Source organism: Bufo bufo, chromosome 6, assembly GCF_905171765.1.
Source record: "Bufo bufo chromosome 6, aBufBuf1.1, whole genome shotgun sequence".
NCBI lineage: Eukaryota > Metazoa > Chordata > Amphibia > Anura > Bufonidae > Bufo > Bufo bufo.
Window position 1 is genome coordinate 16,641,413 of NC_053394.1, and position 27,595 is coordinate 16,669,007.

General features: G+C 43.9%; 1 pseudogene; it reads left to right on the plus strand.

Moving 5' to 3' along the window:
• The first annotated feature begins 429 nt into the window (after positions 1–429).
• LOC121005452 overlaps positions 430–27,595 on the plus strand; it is a 168,613-nt pseudogene continuing 141,447 nt past the window's right edge.

A 27,595-nucleotide genomic window follows, 5' to 3' on the forward strand; every position in this document is an offset into this window, starting at 1 on the left:
CTAAGTTAGGGACTGTCGTCCAGTTGTCCCCTGTCATCAGGACTCGTGAGGCAAGTAGGCAGGGCCAGGGGTGAGGGTGGAGCGCAGTGGTCACTATCCTTCCCCCTGTGTGTGTGTGGACGTGACCGTTACAGATTAACAGGCCCAATAACCACTGTATCATGAATCCGCTTACTACCCTGACTGACCATGTCTCTAGTTTGACACAGGTGGTGCAGGAGCTAAGAGAGAAACTCCGTTCTTTTTAGTTAGGGCAAGGTTCTTCCACTCCTCTGCCCTCCAGTCCACATTTTGAACCCCAGATCAAGCTCCCAGAACCCTTTTCTGGAGACACGGTGCCTCACATGATAGGAGGCTGACCGCCCGTCTCCTGATTAACTTACTGGGGGATGGGATACGTTTCTGTAGTCCACATTTCTCCTCGTGAAGATGGGCACAAACATGTATCGCCTGCTCCACAAACTGTGTCCCTTCTCCATTCTGTGGAGAAACCCTGAGAAACCTGAGGAATCCAGGAGCTTGTTACCCAAGGGTGCACAGAACACAAAATATGGCCAGGAATCGGATGAATTCCTATACTGGACTCATAATGGTGTTGAAGTAGAGAGCTCTCCATCGTCTGATGATCCAAAAGACTGGCCACCTCCAGGCTATCATCCCGATCCCTTCATACCCATCATCAAATATCTTATGTTCTTTTTCAACTTCATCTTCTTCACATTAGGATTCGGCCTGCTATGCTTTGGGTTTTGGGGCCTTGCTGACAAGCAGTCCTTGATCGGAGAGAAGATTGGGAATCTGAGTACTGACCCCATGCTGATATTCGTCCTGGTGGGCATGGTCGTGTGCTTTTTGTCCTTCTCGGGATGCGTCGGTTTCATCCGAGAAAACATATGCCTCCTCAGGCTTTTCTCTACTGGCATTGCCGTGCTGTTGGTTACACAATGCGTTTTGGCCTTGGTGGTTCTTTGTTTTCGTGATCGAATTTAGGATTCAGTGAAGAAGACCATGCTGGTAGCCATGAGCAGATATCAAGATGACTCGGACCTTAAGTTTCTATTGGATGAGCTACAACTTGGCATGGAGTGTTGTGGAGTACAGTCCTACCAAGACTGGTCCATAAATCTGTATTTTAACTGCAGTTCTCCTGGCGTCAACTCCTGTGGTGTCCCTTATTCCTGTTGCATCGACCCACTTCAAAATGATACTGTGCCCAATAACCCGGTATCTTTTAGGTTGGAGCTGCCCGAGTCATTCCACATTCATAATGTGTTCCATAAATCTCTGCTTAAAAAATATTTTGAACCGGTAGTACCATCAAAAGCCTCGCCTCCGCCGGTTCTTGTTAATGATGCTGTCGAGTATGTGGTGTCTAAAATAGTGGATGTCAGGAAGGTGCGTAATTCCTTGCAGTACCTGATTCACTGAAAGGGGTATGGACCTGAAGAGAGATCTTGGGTACCTGCCAGGGAGGTTCATGCTCCTAGACTTGTTCGTAAATTTCATTTAGAACACCCTGAAAAGCCATCGCCTGAAGTCTTGGGTCCGGTGGCCCCTCGTAAAAGGGGGGTACTGTCACGGGGTTCCGAAGGTGCACTCGGTCCCCCATTGCCCGCAGACCTGTTGCTTAGCTTTGGGAGTGAGGATCTGTGTTTAACCTCATTCCCAGGGCGGCTTTACTAGCTGGGTGGCTCCCTGCTCCTAGTCTGCCTTGAGCGCCGAGCTGATCACTCGGTGCTCGACTGGTTGGTCTGTCGGTCATGTGACGCTGGCCACGTCACATGACCCTCACTCCCCACTATAAATACAGGCAGCCTGCTGGCTACAGGTTGCCTGTTAATTTCTAGGTTCCTGGCTATTTGTTGGACTGCTGAATACTTACCTGATCCTGTTTCCTGACCATCCTTTTGCCTGCTCCTCCTGTACTGCGCATCCGTCCTGGTATTGTGACCCCGGCTCCCACCTGACTACTCTCTTAGGACTCCTCTTGTACTTCTCTGCTCTCCTGGTATTTGACCCCGGCTTCTCCTGACCATTCTTTGCTTAATCCTTTGTACTGCGTAGCTCTCTTGGTTCTGACCCGGTCCGTTCATGTTCCGTATTTTGACTTGTCTGTCTTCCCTGCACATATCCTAAGTTAGGGACTGTCGTCCGGTTGTCCCCTGTCATCAGGACTCGTGAGGCAAGTAGGCAGGGCCAGGGGTGAGGGTGGAGCGCAGTGGTCACTATCCTTCCTCCTGTGTGTGTGTGGACGTGACCGTTACAGGCAAAGTCATATTCTCCGATGTAGCCTCTTTCCGATTGTTTGGGGCATCTGGAAAAAGGCTTGTCCGGAGAAGAAAAGGTGAGCACTACCATCAGTCCTGTGTCATGCCAACACTGTGTCATGCCAACAGTAAAGCATCCTGAGACCATTCATGTGTGGGGTTGCTTCTCATCCAAGGGAGTGGGCTCACTCACAATTTTGCCCAAAAACACAGCCATGAATAAAGAATGGTACCAAAACACCCTCCAGCAGCAACTTCTTCCAACAATCCAACAACAGTTTGGTGAAGAACAATGCATTTTCCAGCACGATGGAGCACCGTGCCATAAGGCAAAAGTGATAACTAAGTGGCTCGGGGATCAAAACGTTGACATTTTGAGTCCATGGCCTGGAAACTCCCCAGATCTTAATCCCATTGAGAACTTGTGGTCAATCCTCAAGAGGAGGGTGGACAAACAGAAACCCACTAATTCTGACAAACTCCAATAAGTGATTATGAAAGAATGGGTTGCTATCAGTCGGGAATTGGCCCAGAAGTTGATTGAGAGCATGCCCAGTCGAATTGCACAGGTCCTGAAAAAGAAGGGCCAGCACTGCAAATACTGACTCTTTGCATAAATGTCATGTAATTATCGATAAAAGCATTTGAAACGTATGAAGTGCGTGTAATTATATTTCACTACATCACAGAAACAACTGAAACAAAGATCTAAAAGCAGTTTAGCAGCAAACTTTGTGAAAACTAATATTTGTGTCATTCTCAAAACTTTTGGCCACGACTGTACAATATATTGTAATGTTGTCTAGAACAGTACTGTATGTAATAGAGAGGAAAGCAGTTATTTGTAATATAGAATGGATATCTTATTTTGGGTGGCGAGTATGGTGAAATAGATAGATAGATAGATAGATAGATAGATAGATAGATAGATAGATAATAAATAATTCCTTTCTCAGTCATTCTCCCCACTGTCATTCTCACCCTTTCATTTTTACCGGTCATTCTCATACTAGTCATTTTCACCTGAGTAATTCTTACCCGTCTCATTCTCACAAAATTTGGGTGAGAATGGCTGCATTTATTTCCAAAGCCTCGGCCAACACCACTCAGTAGTAGAAGGAAAGGGAACTAATGTAATTAAACGTCATACAAATCAAGTAAACATCACAGAATCCTAAACAGCTAGTGGCCCAAAACCCACACACGGGTGGATTGGCCGTAGACCTTACAGGGAAGTTTCCCAGTGGGCCGATGCCCGGGGGCCTCCCAAACCTTCCTCTCTGTTGCTGGCCAGGTACATAATGAGCTCTCAGGGATAAGTAAAGCTTGAGAATCAGATTACTCTTGTACCCGGCCAGCAATCGCATATGCTCTCCTAAATTCAACTGCCATGGCCATCATCTCACCTCCTAAGCCTGCTCCATATCCTAATCAGAGACAACTGGACCACCACAGAGGGGCAGCTTTTGGGGCAATGCATTGTGTTACACTGTGGTATACAGTACTGATGGGACAGTATTTTGCGCTATGATATTGCTGAGGCGGCCTACTTGTGTTGCCACACGTTCTGTCAATTTGGACCCGCCTATAACATTGGGCCACTTTTAGTTTTTTGTTTTTTTTTCCAGGGCCACTTTAAGTTCCCAGTCCACCCCTTGCCACACGGCAAAGTATGTCTCAGTGAGGACCCCCAAATACCCTGCAAGTTTCTGAGGCGACCATCTTCTATCATAGCCTTACCATGCCCATAGGTGGTTCCTCTGTGACAAACCTGATGGTGCAAGGTCTCACGGATGGATCCACCCCACCCTTGCATTTTGTTAAGGACTCCAATTTCTTCAATACAAATTTAATACAATATCATGGCTTACTAGCAAAACCCTTGACAGACTCTCATTTTTGTCACAACCACTGGGAGTCCACATACAGGAACATATATAAATATCAGAATATCATGAAATTATGGTAAGGAAGGTCACTTCTGTAGCAGATCACTTCAGCTGTCATCAATATAAGGTCACCAGCCTATTATATCAGTGGCTGATCTCTATTCATATTTAGTCCAGTCCATTGACTGTAAGAAAAACAGTTTCCTAGATTTAGCTTGGGAGTTTGGAGGAATTAAGAAGAAATAACAGTTTAAGAAGCACCTAATAATAATAATATAATATAATCAAATTGGCTTGCACAGAAAATAGCAGTTAATGTGTGAATACAATGTGGAAACAATTGGTTTTGCTTATGTAAACGAACATGTAATTGTCAAAGGTCATGTTGAGGGAGACCTATGGCAGCAGAAGAGCCAGTCACATGGATTAGCAGTCAAGGGGCGAGATGAAGCACATGCCAAACTCCTGACCCCCAGACATTCATCAGGTCACATGACATTTTCCTGAAGACCTTAATTATTAGCCTTTTCTCAGTTGTCACTTCTTGTCAGAAATCAGCATTTTGGCACATGAGGTGGGTGCACTTATTTCTCACCAGGTCACCCTTTGTAGAACATTCACACAAATAGGCCTCATGCACACGACCATTTTTCGGGCAGTTTTTGCGGCTCGGGTGCGGACCCATTCACTTCAATGGGGCCGCAAAAGATGCTGTCCACATCCGTTGCTCCGTTCCGAGGCCCCGCAAAAAAAATATAGCATGTCCTATTCTTGTCCGTTTTGCGGACCGCAAAAAACGGAACGGTCGTGTGCATGAGGCCATATTCAAATCTCAAGGAAAAGAGAACTTGCTACAATTGGGAACATGTTTAAAAATGTTGTTTTCATGGAGGTAAACTGCTGCCAGAGGAGTCTGGATAGAACAGAGGTATGTAGACAGAACAGATGAGTCTGGAGAGGACAGAGAAGTCTGGAGAAAACAGAAAGGTCTTGAGGGATCAGATGAGTCTGGAGAGGACAGAGGGGTCAGGAGAGGACAGAGGAGTCTGGAGAAGACAGAAGGGTCTCGAGGGATCAGATGAGTCTGGGAGAACAGAGAAGTCAAAAGAGGACAGAATGATCTGGAGGGATCAGATGAGTCTGGAGAGGACAAAGAAATTTGGAGAAAACACAAGGGTCTTGAGGGATCAGATGATTCTGGAGAGGACAGAGGGGTCTGGAGAGGACAGAGGGGTCCGGAGAGGACAGAGGAGTCTGGAGAAGACAGAAGGGTCTCAAGGGATCAGATGAGTCTGGGGTAGGACAGAGGAGTCAAAAGAGGACAGAAGGGTCTGGAGTGATCAGATGAGTCTGGAGAGGACAGAGGGGTCTGGAGAGGATAGAGGAGTCTGGAGGGGACACAGGAGTCTGGAGAGGACAGCGGGTCTGGAGGGAACAGATGAGTCTGGAAAGGGCAGAGTGGTCAGGAGGAGACAGGGGTGATATGAGGGGATAGAGGAGTTTGGAGGGGACAGAAGAACCTGCCGCGGATACAGATGTGGAGATGGATAGAGGTGCCTGGAGATGACAGGAGGAGTCTGGAAGGGACAGACATGTCTGGAAAGAACACAGGAGTCTAGAGGGTGACAGCGGATCTAGATAGGACAGAGGAATGTGGAGATAACAGAGGTGTTCTAAAAGGGAAAAAAGAATTCAGGAGGGGCAGATGTGTCTGTAAGGAACAGAGGGATCTGCAGAGAATAGAGGTGTCTGGATGGGATAAAAATGTTTCAAGAGGACCAAGGTGTTCTCAGTGAACACTAAGTGAGTCTGGAAGGGACTGAGTAGTGTGGTTGGAACAGAGAAGTATGGAGAGGATAGAAATTTTCTGAGAGGACTGAGGATTTTGGATGTGCAATGGTATCTAGAGGGGACAGAAGAATCTGGTGGATATAGAGGAATCTGCATAGAATAGAGGTGTCTGGATAGGACAGAGGTGGGTGAAGAGGGCAGAGGAATCTTGAGGGAACATAGCTGTTTGGACAGGGACAGAGGTGTCTATGGAATAGAAGGGAGTTTGGGAAGGACAGAGGTATCTGAGGGAAATAAAGGTTTTATGAGGGAGCAGATGAATCTGAAGATTACAGAGTAGTCAGGAAGAGACAGAGGTGTTCTGAGGGCACAGAGGAGTCTGAAGATAGATGGCAGAGCTGTCTCAATGGAACAGAGGAGTCTGGAACAGACAATGTGACTGGAGGGGATAGGGGAGTCTGTCAGTAGTGATGAGCGGGAGGTGCCATATTCGATTTTGCGATATTTCGCAAATATTCGATTGAATATCCGTCTTATATTCGTCGAAATCGGATATTCATCATTATTCTATTTATCGCAAATAATATGCGATTTAATTATTTGCGTATTGTGAATTTTCTTTTAACTGTATAAGGCAACTTTCCTATGGCTATGGCTAGGCTAATATGTGTATTTTACGAATATTCGCTATATTGCTATAACTTGTTTTTTTAGAATATTCGTAATATTCTAAAAAACAAAGTTATAGCAATATAGCGAATATTCATAAAATATACATATAGACTGTAATTTAGCTAACTTCAGTTTTGGAAAAAATTGACACTATAAAAAAATAATACTATAGCACTATATTAGCTAAATTGCAGTCTATATGTGTATTTTACGAATATTCGCTATATTGCTATAACTTTTACGAATATTCTAAAAAACAAAGTTATAGTAATATAGCGAATATATTCGTTATTTAGAATATTCGTCTTTTTTTTTTCAATGTGTACTGTTATTCCACTTTGGCATACTGCTCCCCGACAAGCGTCCCCATCACCATGGGAACGCCTGTGGGTTAGAATATACCATCGGATCTGAGTTTTCACGATCTCAGGGAAAACTCAGATCCGATGGTATTTTCTAACCCACAGGCGTTCCCATGGTGACGGGGACGCTTATCGGGGAGGAGTATGCGAACAACTGTACAGATAGGAAAAAATAATGCGAAAATTCTAAATAACGAATATATTGGTCATTTTTTTTCCATATGAAAACATGATTCCTTCCTGCTTAAGTGTCTTGTGGGCCAATGACTCATTGCCCCACAAGAAAGAAGCATGGAGGAATCATGTTTTCAGATGTTAAAAAATGATAAATATTCGATATAGCGAATATATAGCACTATATTCGTAATATTCGCGAATCGCAAATTTACGAAGTTGCGATATTCGCGATTAATATTTGCTATTCGAATATTCGAGCTCAACACTATCTGTCAGCAGTGTTCTCTCCTCTACAATCTCCCTCAGGATCTGGAGAGATTGCTGTTTGGCCATCAGTTATCTCTTGGATGGACTGGACTTAAACGCGTATCTAGTCAACAGCTATTTCTCCCGATCCCCTCATTCACCTGCACATTCACTGAGCTCCAGACTTTACATTAGTGTTCTTCAAATGCCCTGACACTACAACTCCCAGTATACTGTACCATACTGCATTTTCAAGGGCATCCTCCTGGGAGTTTTAGTTTCAGAACAGCTGGACTGCAATAGACTGCAGCTTACTTATTACACGGGACCGTACAAATTGTATTAGTTTACTTTCGCGTCAAATCATGGAGCAGTTCACCTGCTGATATTTGTACAATTAAAGTCCAGACACAAATTCTAATACGGACATATTGCTGGTAAATATTACTTCATGACTCTTCTCTGCATAAATGGTGATATCTCCTCTTCAATTATTGATATAACATAATACATCAGTGCAATGCCTCACATCCAGTGCCCCCGAGGCCGAGATTATAGCCTTGCTGCGTATCGTCTTCTTCCATTATATCATAATGTAGTGCTATCGAGTACAACCCTGTAATTAGAGGATTTGTCAGGTTACACTGCACTGAGCAGACACTTAATGTCGCTCATATTTATTTCCAGTTCTCTTAGTGAGAAGCCACAGTTATTGCTGCGCTGAGCAGAGCGGAAGTGAACAGAGGCGTAATGTTTCCAAATCTCTACCAGAGCCCCATCTGCCATGTGCCATTTTTAATATTGGTGTCTTCTTGTGTTGCAGAGAGGGCTTTAGGCACCTGGTCCTGGGAGTGACTGCTACCTCTGCATCCCCTATATCAGGGATGCTCAACCTGCGGCCCTCCAGCTGTTGCAAAACTACAACTCCCAGCATGCCCTAATAGATGTAGGCTATCCAGGCATGTTATGGAGTTGTAGTTTTGCAACAGCTGGAGGGCCGCAGGTTGAGCATACCTGCCCTATATCAATGCATTGTGGGAAATGATATATTCTGCATTGTAAACTTGACAGATGCCACCCTTCGGTTTATATGTACAATGCTCAATCGCCAGACAGCTGGCTCCATGTTCATGGACTTCTTTCATTCACCTAGTCTCCAACACATCAGTAATGGTGCCAGTGGCACTAAAGGCATGTTCACATGTGAAGCTTTTGCTGCAGTATTTGAAACTATTTTTTTTAATTTTTTTTTTGTAAAGCAGCAATTTCAACATTTTGATCAGATGTTTTTGCAAACTTATTTCATGTTCGGGATAGTTGTAAGTGGTGTCAGACCTTATCAGGAACCTTTTTGGTCAGGAAGGAGTCCGACACCATGATAACTTGGATCAATGGATTTACTGATCACAGTAAAGCTTGGTGGTTACAGTGTTCTCACAAGAGGCAACTGGCTTGATAGTTACAGTATCACATGGGGCAACAAGCGTACTGATTACAACAGCTTCTCATAGAAGGCACAGGCTTAGTCACTGGCAAATGATTTGGCAAACTGGCTCTTTAAGTGGCGACAGGCTTACTCGTTCTTCTGGCATTACAGCTAAATATCCAACACTTTTATCTGTGAGTCTCTCTGTATGACAACAATGAAGATGGCTTTGCTGCTTGACAGCCCATTGCAACCTGCCTGGTGTTGCACTGATACACACTCTATACAGGCGAGTCAATAGGTTGCGGTATCTCTTCTTATGACACACTCTACGCACACCGTCTCAGACGTCAATCTCTGCACAATTGTTACTACTTCCTCAGGACCTGGCAATTCATAAGTTCACGGCTCAAGGGTGCAAAGACTAAGAAGTGCAAGTCGGCTACCCCTGCTCCAGGCTAGCCTTCTTCAGCTGCTGTGGGTTTTCAACTGCTGCTAAGACTTTCTACAGGCCCTGAGGTAGTACACCATTTAACAAGTGCCACTCACCTCCACTAGCTAGCTAACTACCACAAATACATGGCTGGTCCTTTCTTCACCAGCAGCTGCATCGTCTACCAGTGATCACTTTTTTCTAACTTACTGTATCTCTGTACCTTGAGGATGTCTGAGGAACCTGTATTTATCCCTTCAAAGGAACATGATCTGTGGTCATGAGGATGCTTTAGGTGTGACCCCTATGCTGACCTGGGTAATGCTGCATACATGGCAAGTAACCCATTCATTCCAACTCTTTACAATGCAGTATCTCTATACACACAACTGTTTACATAACACTTAGTTTCAGAGAACATCGACAACCAGTCTGAGGGAACATCGACAACCAGTCTGAGGGTATATAACACACATGGCTGTATCTCCATATCATGGGCTACCTGGGACATTACTCACCCACTGGGGTGCATACATCACCTAACACCTCGCTGGTATCTGACTCCTGTATGCAGAACTTTACTAGTACATCACTTGCCATTTCTTACATTGCACACTTAAAGAAACATTTCCATCATAAAGAGACATTTCCTAAAAATTCATAGCATTTCTTTTTAGAAATTTTTGCCTGTTTTTTCCTTTTCATTTCAGCAATACTATGTCATTGGAAATCAAATACAAAATCTTGCCTTTCTATAGCAGTCAGCATAAATGATAAGATCTGCTATGTAAATAGGTAATCCATTGTCAGTTTACTGCTCCTGTGAGCAGTTATCAGCAACATAAATAATAGTATATGTAGAATTGGGATAACATTATGGCTGCTCTTTTGTTGTCTTGATGCGTCTAGATAAAGATGCCCACAGAAGAGCATGGCATTGATTAATGTAATGTGTGATGCTATACTGTATTTGAGTCACTACAGGGGGGCTGTCTGGCCTTATTGATGGTCTGACTGAGAGAGTTAAGAATGTCAGCTGTGCTATAAGTCCAATCAAAGAGGAAGGAAAATAGTCAGGAAAAGAAGTACAATACCATGGAGCGAATTCACAACATTATATCCAGAAAACCATTTAAAAAAATTTGATGGATGTGTCCCTTTAAGTTTGTCACATGTCCACTGAGGCTGCATATAACTTACCGTAAATAAGTGCATTACTGGAGTATTCTCACAGCTCAGCATGAGTAGTATCACCACCGTAAGAGGGTCAACGGTAACCCATAGCAACGGAACTGAACTGCAAAGGATACATTTTCTTATAAGATTGTGGTCATTTTCAATTTCCTTGCATAGTAGGTGGCAGGTTGTCACAGCCCCGACTCCATGATTAACAACACTGGATAGTGTGGGGTTTCGCTCTGGTAGACAGGATTAGCGGAAGCAGTATAGAGGCAACAACAAGTTCTTTGGATCAAACAGTTCAGTGTTTTATTCACACTTTAGGCAAGTGACAAAACAAGCAGTCATAATCAAACAAAAAGTCACCTTGCGGTGTTGGTGGTAATTCACACCATACAGCAATTCTGCCTTAAAGAGTCCTTGCTGATAGCAGCACCAACCTGTTTTCACTCCAAACAGGTAGCAAGCCTTCATCCAGACACAAGGCTCCCAGATCCCAACACCGAGACACGGCTTCTGAGCCCAGCTGCCTATTTAAGGACAGCCAGGTGCTGCCAAAACCCGGACCGGCACTCAAAATCTGGTCTGGTATTTGACCTCATCTGGCTGTAAATCAGCCCAGCAGCACATGCTGGGAGGAAAATACCTGTTTTCCCAGACAAAACCTCTCACTGTGTCACAATAGTCGTGAGATCTTGCACACGTTTAACTATTTTGTGTCCTTGTATCTAGTTCTGTTACTGCCAATCTGACTAATGCAACAAAATTAAAAGGGAAAGAATGTATCCGTTCCCTCATGGACATCCCCTTTAACCGAGGACTGTTATACAGTAAACGGTAAAGAAAACATAAAGTGGAAATTGTTCTTTGCACAACTTTTTAATTTAAATCCTCAGGATGAGATGTTATCCGGAGAACTTCCTGCAGAGTATCCTCGGCATCCTATCTGTTCCAGAGACAATAGCCTCCGGCCGACTCGTTCCTTCTAGGGCATAGAGGACAACATACCGACAGAACGCCAGACCTTCCCTGGAGTAATTAATGAGGCTGCATGGTGGAATGGACACCAGTATTGATAAGATATGGTAATTTTGGGGTGGGAGGTGATAAGAAGGATTCAGAGAGTGGACGCTCTCCATCAGATTGTTGCTGATAATTATTTTATCAATATTCTCAGGAGACAACTTGTTCTCGCTGCCAAAAAAAGTTTTCCTAAAATACATTTGCATATATAGTTAACAACAGTCTGTAGATTGCTTAAGTAGCTTGTTAAAGTTCACCATAAATCCTAAAGCTATAGATTGCGCTCACAATATGTGCCCCAAGGACCACACGTGGACTGTGATACAGAGGTGGCAAACATTAACTTGATGCTTAAAAAGGACCCTTCTATTCTCCTGACATGTCTGCATTACCCATGTGATAATAATCCATTCTTATGACTGCATGTTGCGCCATCCCTTTACTATTCCTAATGGTCAGCAGCTGACAATAAAGGTCCACATGTTACGTACGTGTTACCAGTCTGCACAGCCTGACACTGGCAGCACTGATTGGATGGTGTCTGACTCTGCAGGGACCCCCCCCCCCCTCCCTACCATCTGTTAACATTCAGATGGACCTTTACTGGTAATTCATTCCTCCGCTCCTAGTAGCAATAATAAAGGGACAGCACAACATACATAGTAACATAGTACATAAGGCCGAAAAAATACATCTGTCCATCCAGTTCGGCCTGTTATCCTGCAAGTTGATCCAGAGGAAGGCAAAAAAAAACTGTGAGGTAGAAGCCAATTTTCCCCACTTTAGGGGAATAAAAAATTCCTTCCCGACTCCAATCAGGCAATCAGAATAACTCCCTGGATCAACGACCCCTCTCTAGTAGCTATAGCCTGTAATATTATTACGCTCCAGAAATACATCCAGGCCTCTCTTGAATTCCTTTATTGTACTCACCATCACCACCTCCTCAGGCAGAGAGCTCCATAGTCTCACTGCTCTTACCGTAAAGAATCCTCTTCTATGTTTGTGTACAAACCTTCTTTCCTCCAGACGCAGAGGATGTCCCCTCGTCACAGTCACAGTCCTGGGGATAAATAGATGATGGGAGAGATCTCTGTACTGACCCCTGATATATTTATACATAGTAATTAGATCTCCCCTCAGTCGTCTTTTTTCTAAAGTGAATAACCCTAATGTTGATAATCTTTCAGGGTACTGTAGTCCCCCCATTCCTGTTATTACTTTAGTTGCCCTCCTCTGGACCCTCTCCAGCTCTGCTATGTCTGCCTTGTTTACAGGAGCCCAGAACTGTACACAGTACTCCATGTGTGGTCTGACTAGTGATTTGTAAAGTGGTAGGACTATGTTCTCATCACGGGCATCTATGCCCCTTCTGATGCAACCCATTATCTTATTGGCCTTGGCAGCAGCTGCCTGACACTGGTTTTTGCAGCTTAGTTTGCTGTTTATTAAAATTCCTAGATCCTTTTCCATGTCAGTGTTACCGAGTGTTTTACCATTTAGTATGTACGGGTGACTTGCATTATTCCTTCCCATGTGCATAACCTTACATTTGTCAGTGTTAAACCTCATCTGCCACTTATCTGCCCAAGCCTCCAATCTATCCAGATCCCCCTTCATCAAGGGAAGACTGTCAATCACTGATAGGGCAACCTCCTCTCAATAACTGATAGGACCGCCTCATCATCGAGGGAAGGCTGTCAATCACTGATAGGACCGCCTCCTCTCAATAACTGATAGGACCGCCTCCTCATCGAGGGAAGGCTGTCAATCACTGATAGGACCATCTCCTCATAGAGGGAAGGCTGTCAATCACTGATAGGACCGTCTCCTTATAGAGGGAAGGCTGTCAATAACTGATAGGACTGCCTCCTTATAGAGGGAAGGCTGTCAATAACTGATAGAACCGCCTCCTCATCGAGGTAAGACTTTCAATCACTGATAGGACCGCCTCCTCTCAATCACTGACAGGACTGCCTCCTTATAGAGGGAAGGCTGTCAATAACTGACAGGACCGCCTCCTCATCGAGGGAAGACTGTCAATCACTGATAGGACCGCCTCCTCTCAATCACTGATAGGACTGCCTCCTCATAGAGGTAAGGCTGTCAATCACTGATAGGACCTCCTCCTCAAAGAGGGAAGGCTGTCAATCACTGATTGGACTGCCTCCTCATACAGGGAAGTCTGTCAATCACTGATAGGACCGTCTCATCATAGAGGGAAGGATGTCAATTACTGATAGGACTGCCTCCTCATAGAGGGAAGGCTGTCAATCACTGATAGGACCGCCTCCTCCTCATAGAAGGAAGGCTGTCAATCACTTATAGGACCACCTCCTCATAAAGAGAAGGATTTCAATCACTGATAGGACTGCCTCCTCATAGAGGGAAGGATGTCAATCACTGATAGGACCGCCTCCTCATAGAGGGAAGGCTGTCAGTCACTGATAGGACCACCTCCTCATAGAGGGAAGGATGTCAATCACTGATAGGACCACCTCCTCATAGAGGGAAGGATGTCAGTCACTGATAGGACCGTCTCCTCATAGAGGGAAGGATGTCAATCACTGATAGGACCGCCTCCTCTCAATCACTGATAGGACTGCCTCCTCATAGAGGGCAGGCTGTCAATCACTGATAGGACCGCCTCCTCATCGAGGGTAGACTGTCAATCACTGATAGGACCTTCTCCTCATAGAGGGAAGGCTGTCAATCACTGATATGACCTCCTCCTCATAGAGGGAAGGATGTCAATCATTTATAGGACCGCCTCCTCATAGAGGGAAGGATGTCAATCACTGATAGGACCACCTCCTCTTAGAGGGAAGGCTGTCAGTCACTGATAGGACCGTCTCCTCATAGAGGGAAGGATGTCAATCACTGAAAGGACCGCCTCCTCATCGAGTGTAGACTGTCAATCACTGATAGGACTGCCTCCTCATAGAGGGAAGGCTGTCAATCACTGATAGGACCGTCTCCTCATAGAGGGAAGGATGTCAATCACTGTTAGGACCGCCTCCACATAGAGGGAAGGATGTCAATCACTGATAGGACCGCCTCCTCATAGAGGGAAGGCTGTCAATCACTTATAGGACCGCCACCTTATAGAGGAAAGGATTTCAATCACTGATAGGACCGCCTCCTCATAGAGGAAAGGATGTCAATCACTGATAGGACCGCCTCCTCATAGAGGGAAGGCTGTCAATCACTGATAGGACTGCCTCCTCATAGAGGGAAGGATGTCAATCACTGATAGGACCGCCTCCTGGACTTCAAAACCCAGAGTGAGCAGGAAATTAAATGAATGAAATACAAGTTATACTGAATCCTTTCCCATATAACTGTATATCACTCTGCTCAGCTCCTCATGCTCTATAACTTGCTGCGCACCAATTACTTCACATTTTGACAGTGACAGGTTCCCTTTGAAGTACTTCCAACTGGGCCTCCCCTATGTAATGCTTAGGGTCTCCCATGATAACTGCTGATCTCTGGGGGTTCTAGCTCATGGTGATAAGCTGACAACTAGAACAAGGCATTAAGTGGACATTCACAGTAATTGTGACATTGTGACTGTCCAGATTACCATAGGATCATAGGACCCCCATAACACAATGTCACCCGCAGCCACGAGAAAAGTAATAGGGTGCTCTGCCTTTATTTTATTTTGTGCTTACTATGATACTATTCTATATTGATTCATGGCTCTGTGTCCCATCATGTCACTGCAGCTCATGGACTCCGACCAGGTCCCCCACCTACCATATTTCACAATACTACAAGCCCTGGATGCAACCTCTGTAGTTGATCTTTAAGGCTGGTCTTCAGCTATTCTCAGAGCACAGCTATGATCAGTGACATCTCCTTGGCCATCATCTGTTGGAGTCTATGGTTGTATGAACTCCACATCTTTTCTCATCAGGACTATTACTAAGTATCTATTTCCAAGCAGAAGAATTTTTAGCGACCATACATTTTACGGTCAGTAGTGGGCAACCACTTTCATTTACATGCTCATGCCCTTAGAGCACGGATACACCTTAAAATGAGCAGACAAAGCAATTAGGTCAGAGAGGGGGAACTGTGTTTGGCCTTGGACATTGTGACCAACCAATGGATCATGGTAGTGTGCATGGAGGACATAACGGCACTCATTGGGCATAGTATGTGTCATTGGGGCTTTCTGGTAGTTATATGGGCACTAAGGATGGCATGGGGGCATTTTTTTCCCCTTAAAGGGTATTTTTACCATTGTAAGTCACATGACTGTCAAGGGGGCAATGCTGTAGACCACTGTCGGTATTTTGTGCTATAATGGGTCTTGTTAAGGCAGTGGTGTTTATAAGTATGCTATATGTATTTATGATGGGTCAAATTATTTGGCTGTGGGGCAAAAGTTGGACACCTCTTTATGGGGAAAAATGCTGTGTTTTGTTCTGATGTTAAGTGGTGCCCCAAGATTACCCTGGCATTTTCAATGCCGTAGTCCGCAACATACAGGGTTGTTGAAACTTTACTTCGGTTGGAGTTTTTTATTAACCTAAGAAGAAAAAAGAGAAAACCATCTGGAAGATCATGAAAAGTAAGAGCGCCAACCTATCCTGGGTCCAGCATCTTAAGTCACTGCTGCTGAGAGCAAATATCCTCCCTGTGAGTCGCCATATGGAGGAGCCGCTTCGTTAGGATTGATTTTGTGGATCTAAGGTGGCAGCTCCCAGGGTTTTCTCATCAATTCCTTCATCGTCCGTTGGTCCAGCTAAAAACACACACGTCCTCCATCTGTGCGATTATTACATGAGGACGTGACATTATCCACTTATATGGAAGTCACATCCATTCTCAGGCCTCATGCATATGGGGATATTTTGCTTTATCATCCAATCCACATTTTTTCTAGATAGCACACGGCCCTATACATTTCTTCTAAAAAAAACGGACAGCATATGGTTGTCATCACTGGCCTCCGCTCTGGCCTCCGTGGGTGAGTAAAGGACATTTTATTATGGTAGAAGTTTCCTGGGATTTTGTTGAGACCAGACAACCCCTTTAATTATACCATCCAACCATCTAAATAGTCTGCTTATCCACAGTACATAATCCTCGTCCTGGGTGTTCATATGCCAATGGATACTAGGAGTTGAAATTCAGGGGTACGGTAAAAATCAACTTGGGCCCCAGGCAATAAGGGTCATAGGTCCCTTAGCAGATGTCTTGAGTCCTTAGGCAGTGACCAATTGCCCAAATAGTCAGTCCAGCCATGATTAAATTGCATATACAAAAGGACACCCTGTGCATTCAAAATACTAAGTGAAGTTCGAAGCCATAATAATGATACTAAGTATTGGGGCAAAGCCTTAATATGAATTAAATTACTTAGTTTTATGTGCAGCATCCTTGCATCAGACATGGAACTTGAACCCAACTTCTATGTGCCATTTGTAATACAGGTGTCGTCTTATGTGGCGGTGGAGTCTTTGGGCCCCCTCAGTTACCAGGGCCCATCTGGACCCCCTATAGCCACATTCATGATTGCAGCACCTTTGTGCCTGATTCATTTAGTTGCTCCATAGTGTTTGGATGGGCAGCATCTGGAATGTGTCTTGGTCCCGTATTTATCCCATGAGGGCACAGTCAGATGGGCATAGCGGGGCAGGAATCCGGCAAGTACCGTATGTTCCATGCACATCCAAGGAGTTTCGTATTGGAAGGGATATAATCCAAAGAAGTGCAGAATATTACAGGAGATGTGAGCGGATTTTTACCTGGTGACCTATCATACACAGGGCTGGATGTGACAGTAGTACCACACTTTAACATGAAATATAAATACATCTTTATAATTACCTGATTTTAAGAAAGGTTAAAAGACACTTATTTATGCAGCTTAGATGAACATGACATGTGAGAAAACACTGCTACCCCAAAATCCTGTTTTGAGATACAAAAATAAATATAAATCCCACTGGTAATTGGGGAACTTGTGCTGCAGAATCTAAAACTATGGGGGTCATTTATGAAACAAAAAAAGTGTCTAAATTAGGCGTATTTCTGGAGCAGATTGCAGTCTATGACTTCTCCTCGCTCACGCCAGGCCTAAAAAAGTGAGAGTGATGTGGGAGCGGTGCAAGGTCCCATCTGTAACAGGGCCCTGCCTATCCACTCATGTTTTAATGTGAATTCAAATGAGAATAAATAGGCTTATACGGGCTAAATGATTAAATATATTTTCTAAATGTTATAAAAAATATAAAACAGACAAATCACATAAAGATTAGTACAAGTAAATGATCACTGGCCTGCAACATAATGGGGGGAACTTCTGTCGCCATATTGTAGGACATGGCAGACACCCCATGGTGATACAAGAGAGAGATAGGATTCACAAGTACTATTGACGCTAAAATGGAAATGAGTTTTCATTTTAGCTTCATAGTACCTGTGAATCTTATCAAATTTTGACTCGAACGTCCAATATTGGTATTTAAGCGAGAGATAGACCTACAACTAGAGATGAGCGAAGTTCTTAAATATTTGGTTTGGCTGCTTCGCTGAATTTTACAAAAATATTTTATAAAAAATTAGCTTTGTGAAGATCTTCTTGATCACAAAGAGCATTTATTTGTAATTAGCGGTCGCAATGACGGGGAACAGCATTCATCGCTGATCGGTGAGAAAAAAAATACTCGCCTCATCCATTTGATGGCCATCTTGATTAAAGATCCAGCTCAAAATCACACGCGGTGCATGGTGATGTCATCACGATGCCCGAACATGGTGACGTCATACCTCATTGCGCGCGATTTCAATCTGGATCTTCAATGAAGATGGCCGAGGTGGCCTCTACACAATCAAATGGATGAGGTGAGTAAGATTTATCTCCCCCCCACCCACCCATTTGAGGGAAAATTGATTCACCACCACGAAGCACAAGGAAATTCAAATTCAATTTTTCCTGAAATTCGGATCAAAGTCCACTGTGGATACCTCGATTCGCTCAACACTACCTACAATTTCCTACCTGGATGATGTTCTCAGCGCAGTTCCAGTTGTTTGTCCTTGCGCACAAGGTTTATACCTTTCAGCTCCTCCTCATATCTAGTGTGTAGCGGGCATGTCTCTGAGATAACACAATGGGGGGTTTGTGTATGTTATCTACGTACCTATCCCTAACTCACTCCATTACAAGGAATATCATTACAGAGAATATAGAAGGTGATATGATAATTAAAGGGGATCAGAACCAATACCCTTACAGCACACCTAATGAGAGAACAGGACAGTGTCAAAAAGGTCAAATAAGATCAGTGGGATGTAACAAACATAAGAGTCCAATAGTGGATGAAGCGCCTACATCAGCACAGAGTCATTCAGGAGAGAAGTGTTCTGATATTGAGCGGGGAGGGGGACCGCTTCCACTTATGGGACGATGTTAGTGAGGATGAAGCCTTGATCTGAGGAGCATGGCAGCAGGTGGAAGCTGCAGACAGCACAGCCATTTTTTCCACCCTCCCGCAGAGTCTTATTACTATGTGTAATATCGCAGCGCAGCTAAGTAGAAATGTCTCTATGAAGTTAAATGCAGCATTTGTGGGAATAGCAGAGGGAGAACACCTGCCAATTCAGCCCCAGGTGATAATGAAGCAAATTCATAAAGACTTTATAATAAACACTGAATGGGAGAATTGCACAGTTAAACAAATAATTAGCATTATGCCCCCGAACAACGTAAATGTGCAAAAAAAAATAAAAAATCCCAAAGTAAAGAATACGGCTGAGCAGACGATGCTGCTGCAGGGCTCCGCATGCAGAATTATCCCCAAGTGACAGCTCCTTGTACAATGCCCATTATCAGCTCTCCACTTGGGAGAATTAATAAGAACATTGATTAAGTTCTCAAAAGAATTCATTTTTGAAGTTTAGGCAAATTTCAGTAATTAGTAGAGCGTTGAGTTCTGTGGCTGGAGAGCTGCTGCTGCTGCTGCTGTAATACCTCAATTCCTAGTCTGCATTTTATATCCTGGCACTTCAGACCCATTTTAGTACGTGTATACACACAATACATATAGTGTATGGCCTTTCAGCCCCCTGCAGTGGCCAGAAACATAGTGCACCCAATGCCAGAAGAGTGCCATACAGTTCCTGTTTTCATGAATATAGAATGTATACAGAGCACACTCCCACATAGGTTTGACATTTTCCTACATAAGGAAAACTGGAAATTACGTTTTTCTTGCATCCCATTCACCCCCATCATGTGAAGGCATTTTTTTTTTTTTTGACTTTTTAGGTTTGTACAGGATTAATTAATGTCATTATCATTCAGTTATTTAGGCAAGGTCAAGTTTTTAGTAATTCAGTTAACTTTAATGGGGATGATTTATCACGTTGTGCACTTCAGAATTCTGGTGTCAAAAAGTTGCAGACTATGACTTTTTTTTACACCTCTCATTCCAGTTTTGAAAGTTGGTGGAAAATTAGGTGTGGTCAGCTATGTTACAGAATTTCACTCCAGATTTACCACTGCAACATTTTTTTCTCGCCAGGAGTTGCATTTCTAGACAAAACTTATAGGTGTACCAAATTTAACAAAGATGCACCAATTTACCAAACAATGTGCACCATTTGAAAAATTTGGCACAAGGTACATCAATGCAGACTCAAGTAAAACTGACTTCAAATATTACCCTCATGATAAATTTCACACAGGGGCATAACTACCATAGTGGCAGACCATGCGACTGCTAAGGGGCCCAGGACCAGAGGGTGCTCAGTCTTAGTTGGGATCACCCCCTCTTCTACTGGAGGTGAAAACTTAGTCAGGACTCTACCTCCTAAGGCCTCATGCACACGACCGTAGTTCACAGACCCATTCACTTCAATAGGGCCGCAAAAGATGCGGACAGCACTCCGTGTGCTGTCCGTATCCGTTGCACCGTTCCGTAGCCCTGAAAAAAAAAAATAGCATGTCCTATTCTTGTCCGTTTTGCGGACAAGAATAGGCATTTCTACAATGGGCCGCCCGTTCCGTTCCGCAAATTGCGGAAGGCACATGGGCGGCTTCCATTTTTTGCGGATCCGCGGTTTGCCGACCGCAAAAAACGGCACGGTCTTGTGCATAAGACCTAAAGGAACAACTTTTAGCAAATGAGGCAGTGGAAAAATGGCCCAAGGGTCATTGAAAAGGGTTTAGGCAGAAACCTTTCTGTCCTGTGTGGGGGCCTGGTTTGATCCTTGCTATGGGGCCCTTACTTCTCTATGTACGCCACTGATTTCACCCTGTTTTTAAGATCTTTAAGATTCTGTAAAAAAAAATGGGAGAACCAAGAGAAAAACCAAGCAAGTCTAGAAGCATACAAACTTTATGGCTCAATATGCTATTTTGTGTGCCTCCAATGCTCAGACTGGCACTGTTATGGAGTTGGGCATTGTGTGGCTGGCACTGTTATGTAGGTGGGCATTGTGCGGCTAATACTGTTATGGGGGTGGACATTGTGTGGCTGGCACTGTTATGGAGTTGGGCATTGTGTGGCTGGCTCTGCTATGCAGGTGGCATTGTGTATTTGACACTGTTATTGAGGTGGGCATTATGTGGCTGACACTGTTATGTAGGTGGGCGTTTTATGGCTGGTACTGTTATGGAGTTGAGCATTGTATGGTTGGCTCTGTTATGGAGGTGGGCATTGTGTGGCGGACGCTGTTATGGAGGTGGGCATGGTGTGGCTGACGCTGTTATGGAGGTGGACATTGTGTGGCTGGCATTGTTATGTAGGTGGGCATTTTGTGGCTGGCACTGGTATGTAGGTGGGCATTGTGTGGCTGGCACTGTTGTGGAGTTGGGCATTGTGTTGCTGGCACTGTTATGGAGGTAGGCATTGTGTGGCTGGCACTGTTATGGAGTTGGGCACTGTATGGCTGCCACATTGGAGGTAAGTCTCCCTGGGGACAGTGAGAAATGCATTCTTGATAATGCAGTGCACAATAAATGTGTTGTACTGTGTATGTGTATTTTGTAAGCAGCACTTAGATTATGCTGTCACCTAGTGGCAAATTGTGTTTTTGCTGTAACTTGGATCATATTAGTCATGTAAGCAAATTATGCAGGCCCTCATGGCATAGTGAGAGCACATGTCTGTAGACTGTTAGAGGATAAATGAATGCAGGAAGGTCCCATGTTCAGATGCAAGAGTGACTGATACTGTGAGCTGGAGAATGCTGCAGATTCCTGCATGTAGCTAGCTAGCAGTAGAGGTGAGTGTCCCGTGCCATAAAGGTACACCACCTCAAAGCCTAGATACAGAAAAGATGCAGCTGCAATAACAGTGTCATACTCTGAACTTTCCTATGCACAGAGTGAATGTATACAGCTCTAACTAAATCACATAGGAACGCTATGCAGTAGCGCACTGTAGCCAATTGTTGCAACATCTGTATTAACACATTTCAACCCATTATTTATACTCAAATGTATCTAATCCAAAACATGAAAATATTTTCAAATAGTCTTGATAAAAAGTATATATATACGTTTTATGCTTACAGATCCTCTGCAGAGCTATGCATCGCCATGGTAACAGACTACAAACATTCTTTCTAATCTTTCACACCCTCTGTCCTCTCTCTTGCATATTTCATACAGTAGAAGGGGGGGGGGGGCAGATAAAAGAGTATCACATGACTACACGATCAATGGTGAAGACGCATAGACCTGCATGGGAGCCGTGTACACAAACAAGATTGTTTTTTTTTTAAATAAGGCTCTTTGCATAGTAGTCGTTTCTTTTTTATTTCAACGTATTGGTTCCAAAAATGCATTTTTATCTCTGAAACAAGATTCTTTATTTGAGATGCTTGCTCTTCGTCAGTTACAATCTTTACCCACAGCGCTGCGATAGATGTAATCACAAGACGCCTGGCTTTCATTCGCTAAGCTTTAATCATCCATCCCGCTATTACGCCATCATATTAGGATAAAGTAATATGTAGGAGCGGCTTTCCTGCCATCCACATGGTACTGTGCTTAATGAGTCTCCGATTCAGCTGTGATAATGATACACTGTGTACAGTATCTGACCTTTCTGCATCTAGAAGAGGCGAAAACCATAACGAGTGGAATCAGCAGACGTCTTGTTTGTGAGGATTATTCACTTTCTGTATTAAGATAGATGAGGTGATTAACATAATTAAGTCTCTGGGCCCCGGGGCTTTCTTTTGTGAGGCAGCAATTACTAATGGCTTTGAATTTTTATCAGTCTTTGAAGTGTCTATCTCCTCTGAAAACTGGAGGTGGCATTGTCATATTAACAGATGCTCAGAAAACTTGCAATTTTCCAATTTTTCGTTTGTTCGGAATATTATATGTCTAAAAATAATCACTCAGCAGCTAGGAGTCCGTAGCTACAAGTAGTAGACTCCGAGGGTTAAATATTAAAATCTGGTTTACCTTTAGCTGCCACTAGGTGGTGCACACTGAATACAGATTTAGGCTGGTTTCACATGAGCGAGTGTCACGCTCTGGACTCTCAGCACAGCTCCTGTCCTGAACTTCCAGCACTAACGGGGTCGCATAGCATTATATTGATTTATGATGCTATGTAACCCTTAGAGGTCTGGAATGTATTGGATAACACTGACATAATCATAAATTAATATAATGCTATGTCAGTGCTAGGAATGTCAGTACGGGAGCTGTGCTGCGAGTCCAGAGCGTGACACTCGTGTGAAACCAGCCTTAGGCTCCATTCACACGTCCGCAAATGGGTCCGCATCCGTTCCGCAATTTAGCGGAATGGGTGCGGACCCATTGATTTTCTATGGGGACGGAATGGATGCGGACAGCACACAGTGTGCGGTCAGCATCCGCATTTGCGGAGCGCGGCCCCGATCTTCAGGTCCGCAGCTCCGCAAAAGATAGAACATGTCCTATTCTTGTCCGCAGCTTGCGGATAAGAATAGGCATTTCTATAGGGGTGCCGGGTGGGTGTGTTGCGGTTCCGCAATTTGCGGGTCCGCAACACACCACGGACGTGTGAATGGAGCCTTAGGCTTCTTTCACACTACCGTATGGCTATTTCAGCATTTTGCAGTCCTTTTTTTCACAGATCCGTTGTTCCGTTTTTGAGTTCCGTGTGTTTCTGTTTCCTTTCCGTTTTTCCGTTCCGTTTTTTCCGTATGCCATGTACAGTATACAGTAATTACTTAGAAAAAATTGGGCTGGGCATAACATTTTCAATAGATGGTTCCGCAAAAACGGAACGGATATGGAAGACATACGGATGCATTTCCGTATGTGTTCCGTTTTTTTTGCGGACCAATTGACTTGAATGGAGCCACGGAACGTGATTTGCGGGCAATAATAGGACATGTTCTATCTTTCAACGGAACGGAAAAAGAGGAAATACGGAAACGGAATGCATACAGAGTACATTCAGTTTTTTTTGCGGAACCATTCAAATGAATGGTTCTGTATACGGACCGTATACGGAACGCAAAAAACGGCCCGTGGCTCTAGCCTTGGGAGCTATATAAACACATTTACAGAGGGATCCCCTATAAATGTAAGATTACTGTCCTGATGAAGGGGGCTCTCCGCCCTTGAAACGCGTTGACTGAAAATAAAAATTATTATCTACTTGCACCAATACGCACCTGGTATCTGACTCCTGCTGACAGCGCCAATGCAGAGGTCTTCTTCTTCTCCTCCTATACGGACTATAAATGGAGCCTGGAATATGTACAGCATTGGGTTATACCTCCGGCAGGGTCAGGTCTATGGCGCCCCTCAGTGCACTGAAATCCTCATTTTCATAAATATTAAAATTCTTTTTTTTTCTCAAGAACACCACAACTAATTTCCACAAACCAGGAATCATTGTAATCGGCAGGGTGAACCCTACTTGGACACAAATGTACGGGCACTGGGCATATTCACTCCGTATGATACTCAAGATACGGCCATGTTCTATCTTTTTTGCGGCGTGGAGGCACGGACTCAAAAACCCACGGAAGCGCTTCATAGTGCCTCCGTGGGCTTCCGATCCGTGCTTCTGCTCTGCAAAACCTAGGTTAAGCCCTATCTTTGGTCATATGTTGCAGAAGGCGGACCCCTAAGGCTTATTGCACACAAATGTGTGGGTTCCGTGGCCGTTCCGTGTGCATTCCGCATCACGGATGCGGACCCATTCACTTCAATGGGTCCGCAAATCCGGAGATGCGGAATGGTGCGGAACGGAAGCACGGAACGGAACCCTACGGAAGAACTACGGAGTGCTTCCGTGTGGTTTCGTCCCGTACTTCCGTTCCGCAAAAAGATAGAACATGTCCTATCTTTTTGTGGAACGGCCGGATCACGTACCCATTAAAGTGAATGGGTCCGCGATCTGCTGCGACTGCCCCACGGTGGGTGTTCGTGCATCGTGGCCCGCAATTTACGGGCCACAGCATGGCCACGGGGCGCCCTAAGACTATTATGTAACCTCAAGCTTCCATCTCCGTACAGCCAAATCTGGATCAATACCTTCTTATGTGGCAGAGGGGCTCTAGGGCCCACATGCGGCTCCGTTGTACCTTTTATATGTATGAACGGAACACAATCAGAACGGATTTCCTTAAGGGTTCTTTGCTTTAAAAAATAAAAAATTGACATGTTATCAGTGAGGGTCGTAGGTGAATCCCCCCCCCACCTTTCAGTAAAACGAAGGGGTAGAAGTGCACAGCCATTAGCTTATGGAGTCTCTATGGATCTGTAAACCGTTCGCCGTACTGTCCATGGAGAGTCAAGCAGGACCGTTCAGAAACAAAGCGATCCTCGCTGACCGCTTCTGCTCCTTTGTGATTGGTGTAGGGGGTCACAGCACATCCCGTAGATCAGAACTTCTGATATGTCACTATAGCATAAGAAAGGTTTTGTTTATTTTTATTTTTAATCATAAGTATACTTTAATGCAAATGAGAATGTTCCTATTCAATGACAGCAAGCAGAGAAAGACCTTGAACATCAAGGAATAAACGGACTACCTTTCAGTTCTTCCTAGATCCAGTGGCTCCTGCTTTCCTCCGGATTCGTTGATGCTGTAATTCTCAGGTTCATTTATTTTGCCGCTCGTCATTTTTAATCTGTGTCCGATTTTTGCAAAATAAACAAATGGCAAATGAACGGCGCCTCACGTGAGGTCAGCGGCGGGCGGGAATCGACCAGGTGTTTTAAGACCTCGCTGCTAATTTCCAGTGTTGCGATATTAAAGTGTTCACATCCCATTAAAGCGGCAGGTAGACGCCGAATGTAAAAATGTAACGGTAAATTGAATTAAACTTTTCCACTATGTCGCATCGATAACTTTCCATCTGTGCAATTTATTAGCATGCCAGAAAAATTAACAACTTCAAACCGCTCCTGGAGAAGCGTCCCGGCCTCCCCGCAGTGCTCACTCACATGATGCTATCCAGAAAATTAAAATGGCAAGATTACATTTCCGAGGCGGCACAGAAGACGAGCTCTTTTGAACTTTTGCATTTCCTTCAAATGATGCATGAAAGTTTAGGGAAGGAGGAAGCGGCATCAGCAGCAAGCAGCAATTATTATCTGTATCCTAAATATAGACAGGTCGTCTATAGGATGTGCATAGAAAGATTCCCTTAAAGGGGTTGTTCATGAATGGGGACCTTTTCTACAGACTCCACAGTGTGGCCAGACCCGTGGTGGTAATTGTAAAAAAATAAAGGAACTTACACTCACCTCACCAATCCCCAGCTGCTGCAGTTGTGATGGGGGTCAGTAATTATGCTTTGGGCAGAGTTAAAGGCATGGCCTAGTATGAAAAAAAATTGCCGCGATATATGCCGGCATATATTGTCCCTCTTTGCGATTTTCAAAAGTTGGGAGGTATGTAGCACTTCTGTCTTGGGAGTCCTGGGATCAAATACATAAAGAGTATGTACAGTACAGTATGTTCTTTTGGATTTCCTTTGGTTTCCACCACATACGGGTTTACTATTATATTAGGTCTAGTATCACATATAAAGTAAGATAATGTGCCGAGGAAAGTACCCGGCTCATTGCCCCCTTCCCCATTGAGGAGCTGACTATAATATTTCTTGTTCTTCATAATAAAAGGATACGCAGTAACTCCTCCAAATGACATCCAGGAGCATTAGAATGATGATGATGATTTAATTACTTGCAATTAAGCCAAAGACGTAATATCATGTATCATTGTAATGAGATCACAAGGCTATAATACAGATAAAGCATCATATGTGTCCGTGTGTGTGTTCCATGCAAATCTTACACTTGTAGTGCCCAAATAACATCAAAGGATAGTAATTTATTCATGGAGCACCCCCACCAAAAACATAAAGGCTAATCTGTCCATCTATGGCGCCAGGATCCGTCACCCAGGACAGGGGGGTCTGATGTTTGCTAGCCCCTCTTTACTTTTATCCAGTTTGTAATACTAATAAATAAATAAAAATTGAAGCAAAGTAAAGAAAAACTGCAGTTTTACCAGGTTTTTAGCTAGATAGAATTTTCAAGAACTTAGAGAATCCGTTTTTTCATTTACTGCACATAAGTTTCTTTCTTTTACAAAAGTCACTTCCAAAGCTGTATTTAGAAGCTGTATTTTGTATTCTGTTATGTGGAAGTCTGGGAAGATAGGAAGAAAGAAGAAATCAAGAAACGAAGCAAGGAAGGAAAGTGGTGAGGAGGATGTAATAATGTGGAAGAAAGGTAAGAGGGGTGAAGGAAGGAAGAAGAAAGAGAAAATGGAAAAAAGAATGTAACAAGTGTAAAGGAATAAAAGGAAGGAGGAGGGAGGAAGGAATGGAAGGGCAGAAGAGGGAATCAATGAAGAAAGAAGAGAGGGAGAAATTTAAAAAAGAATGGATGAAATAAAAATACAATAAAATGAAGGGAGGAAGAAAAGGGAGAAAAGTAGAAATAAAGGGAATGATAATGGAAATAAGATATATATGTGAGGAAAGAAATAAAGAACGTTTTGCTGGCCTCTGGGTGAGCCTCCAAATCACCGACAACATCTACTGTATTCCAGAGTTTCACCTGTAATTCTCTGCACAAATAGTAGGAGAGGGCGTTATGTGTCCACGGTACAGATTAAACCTGCCATATTACATAA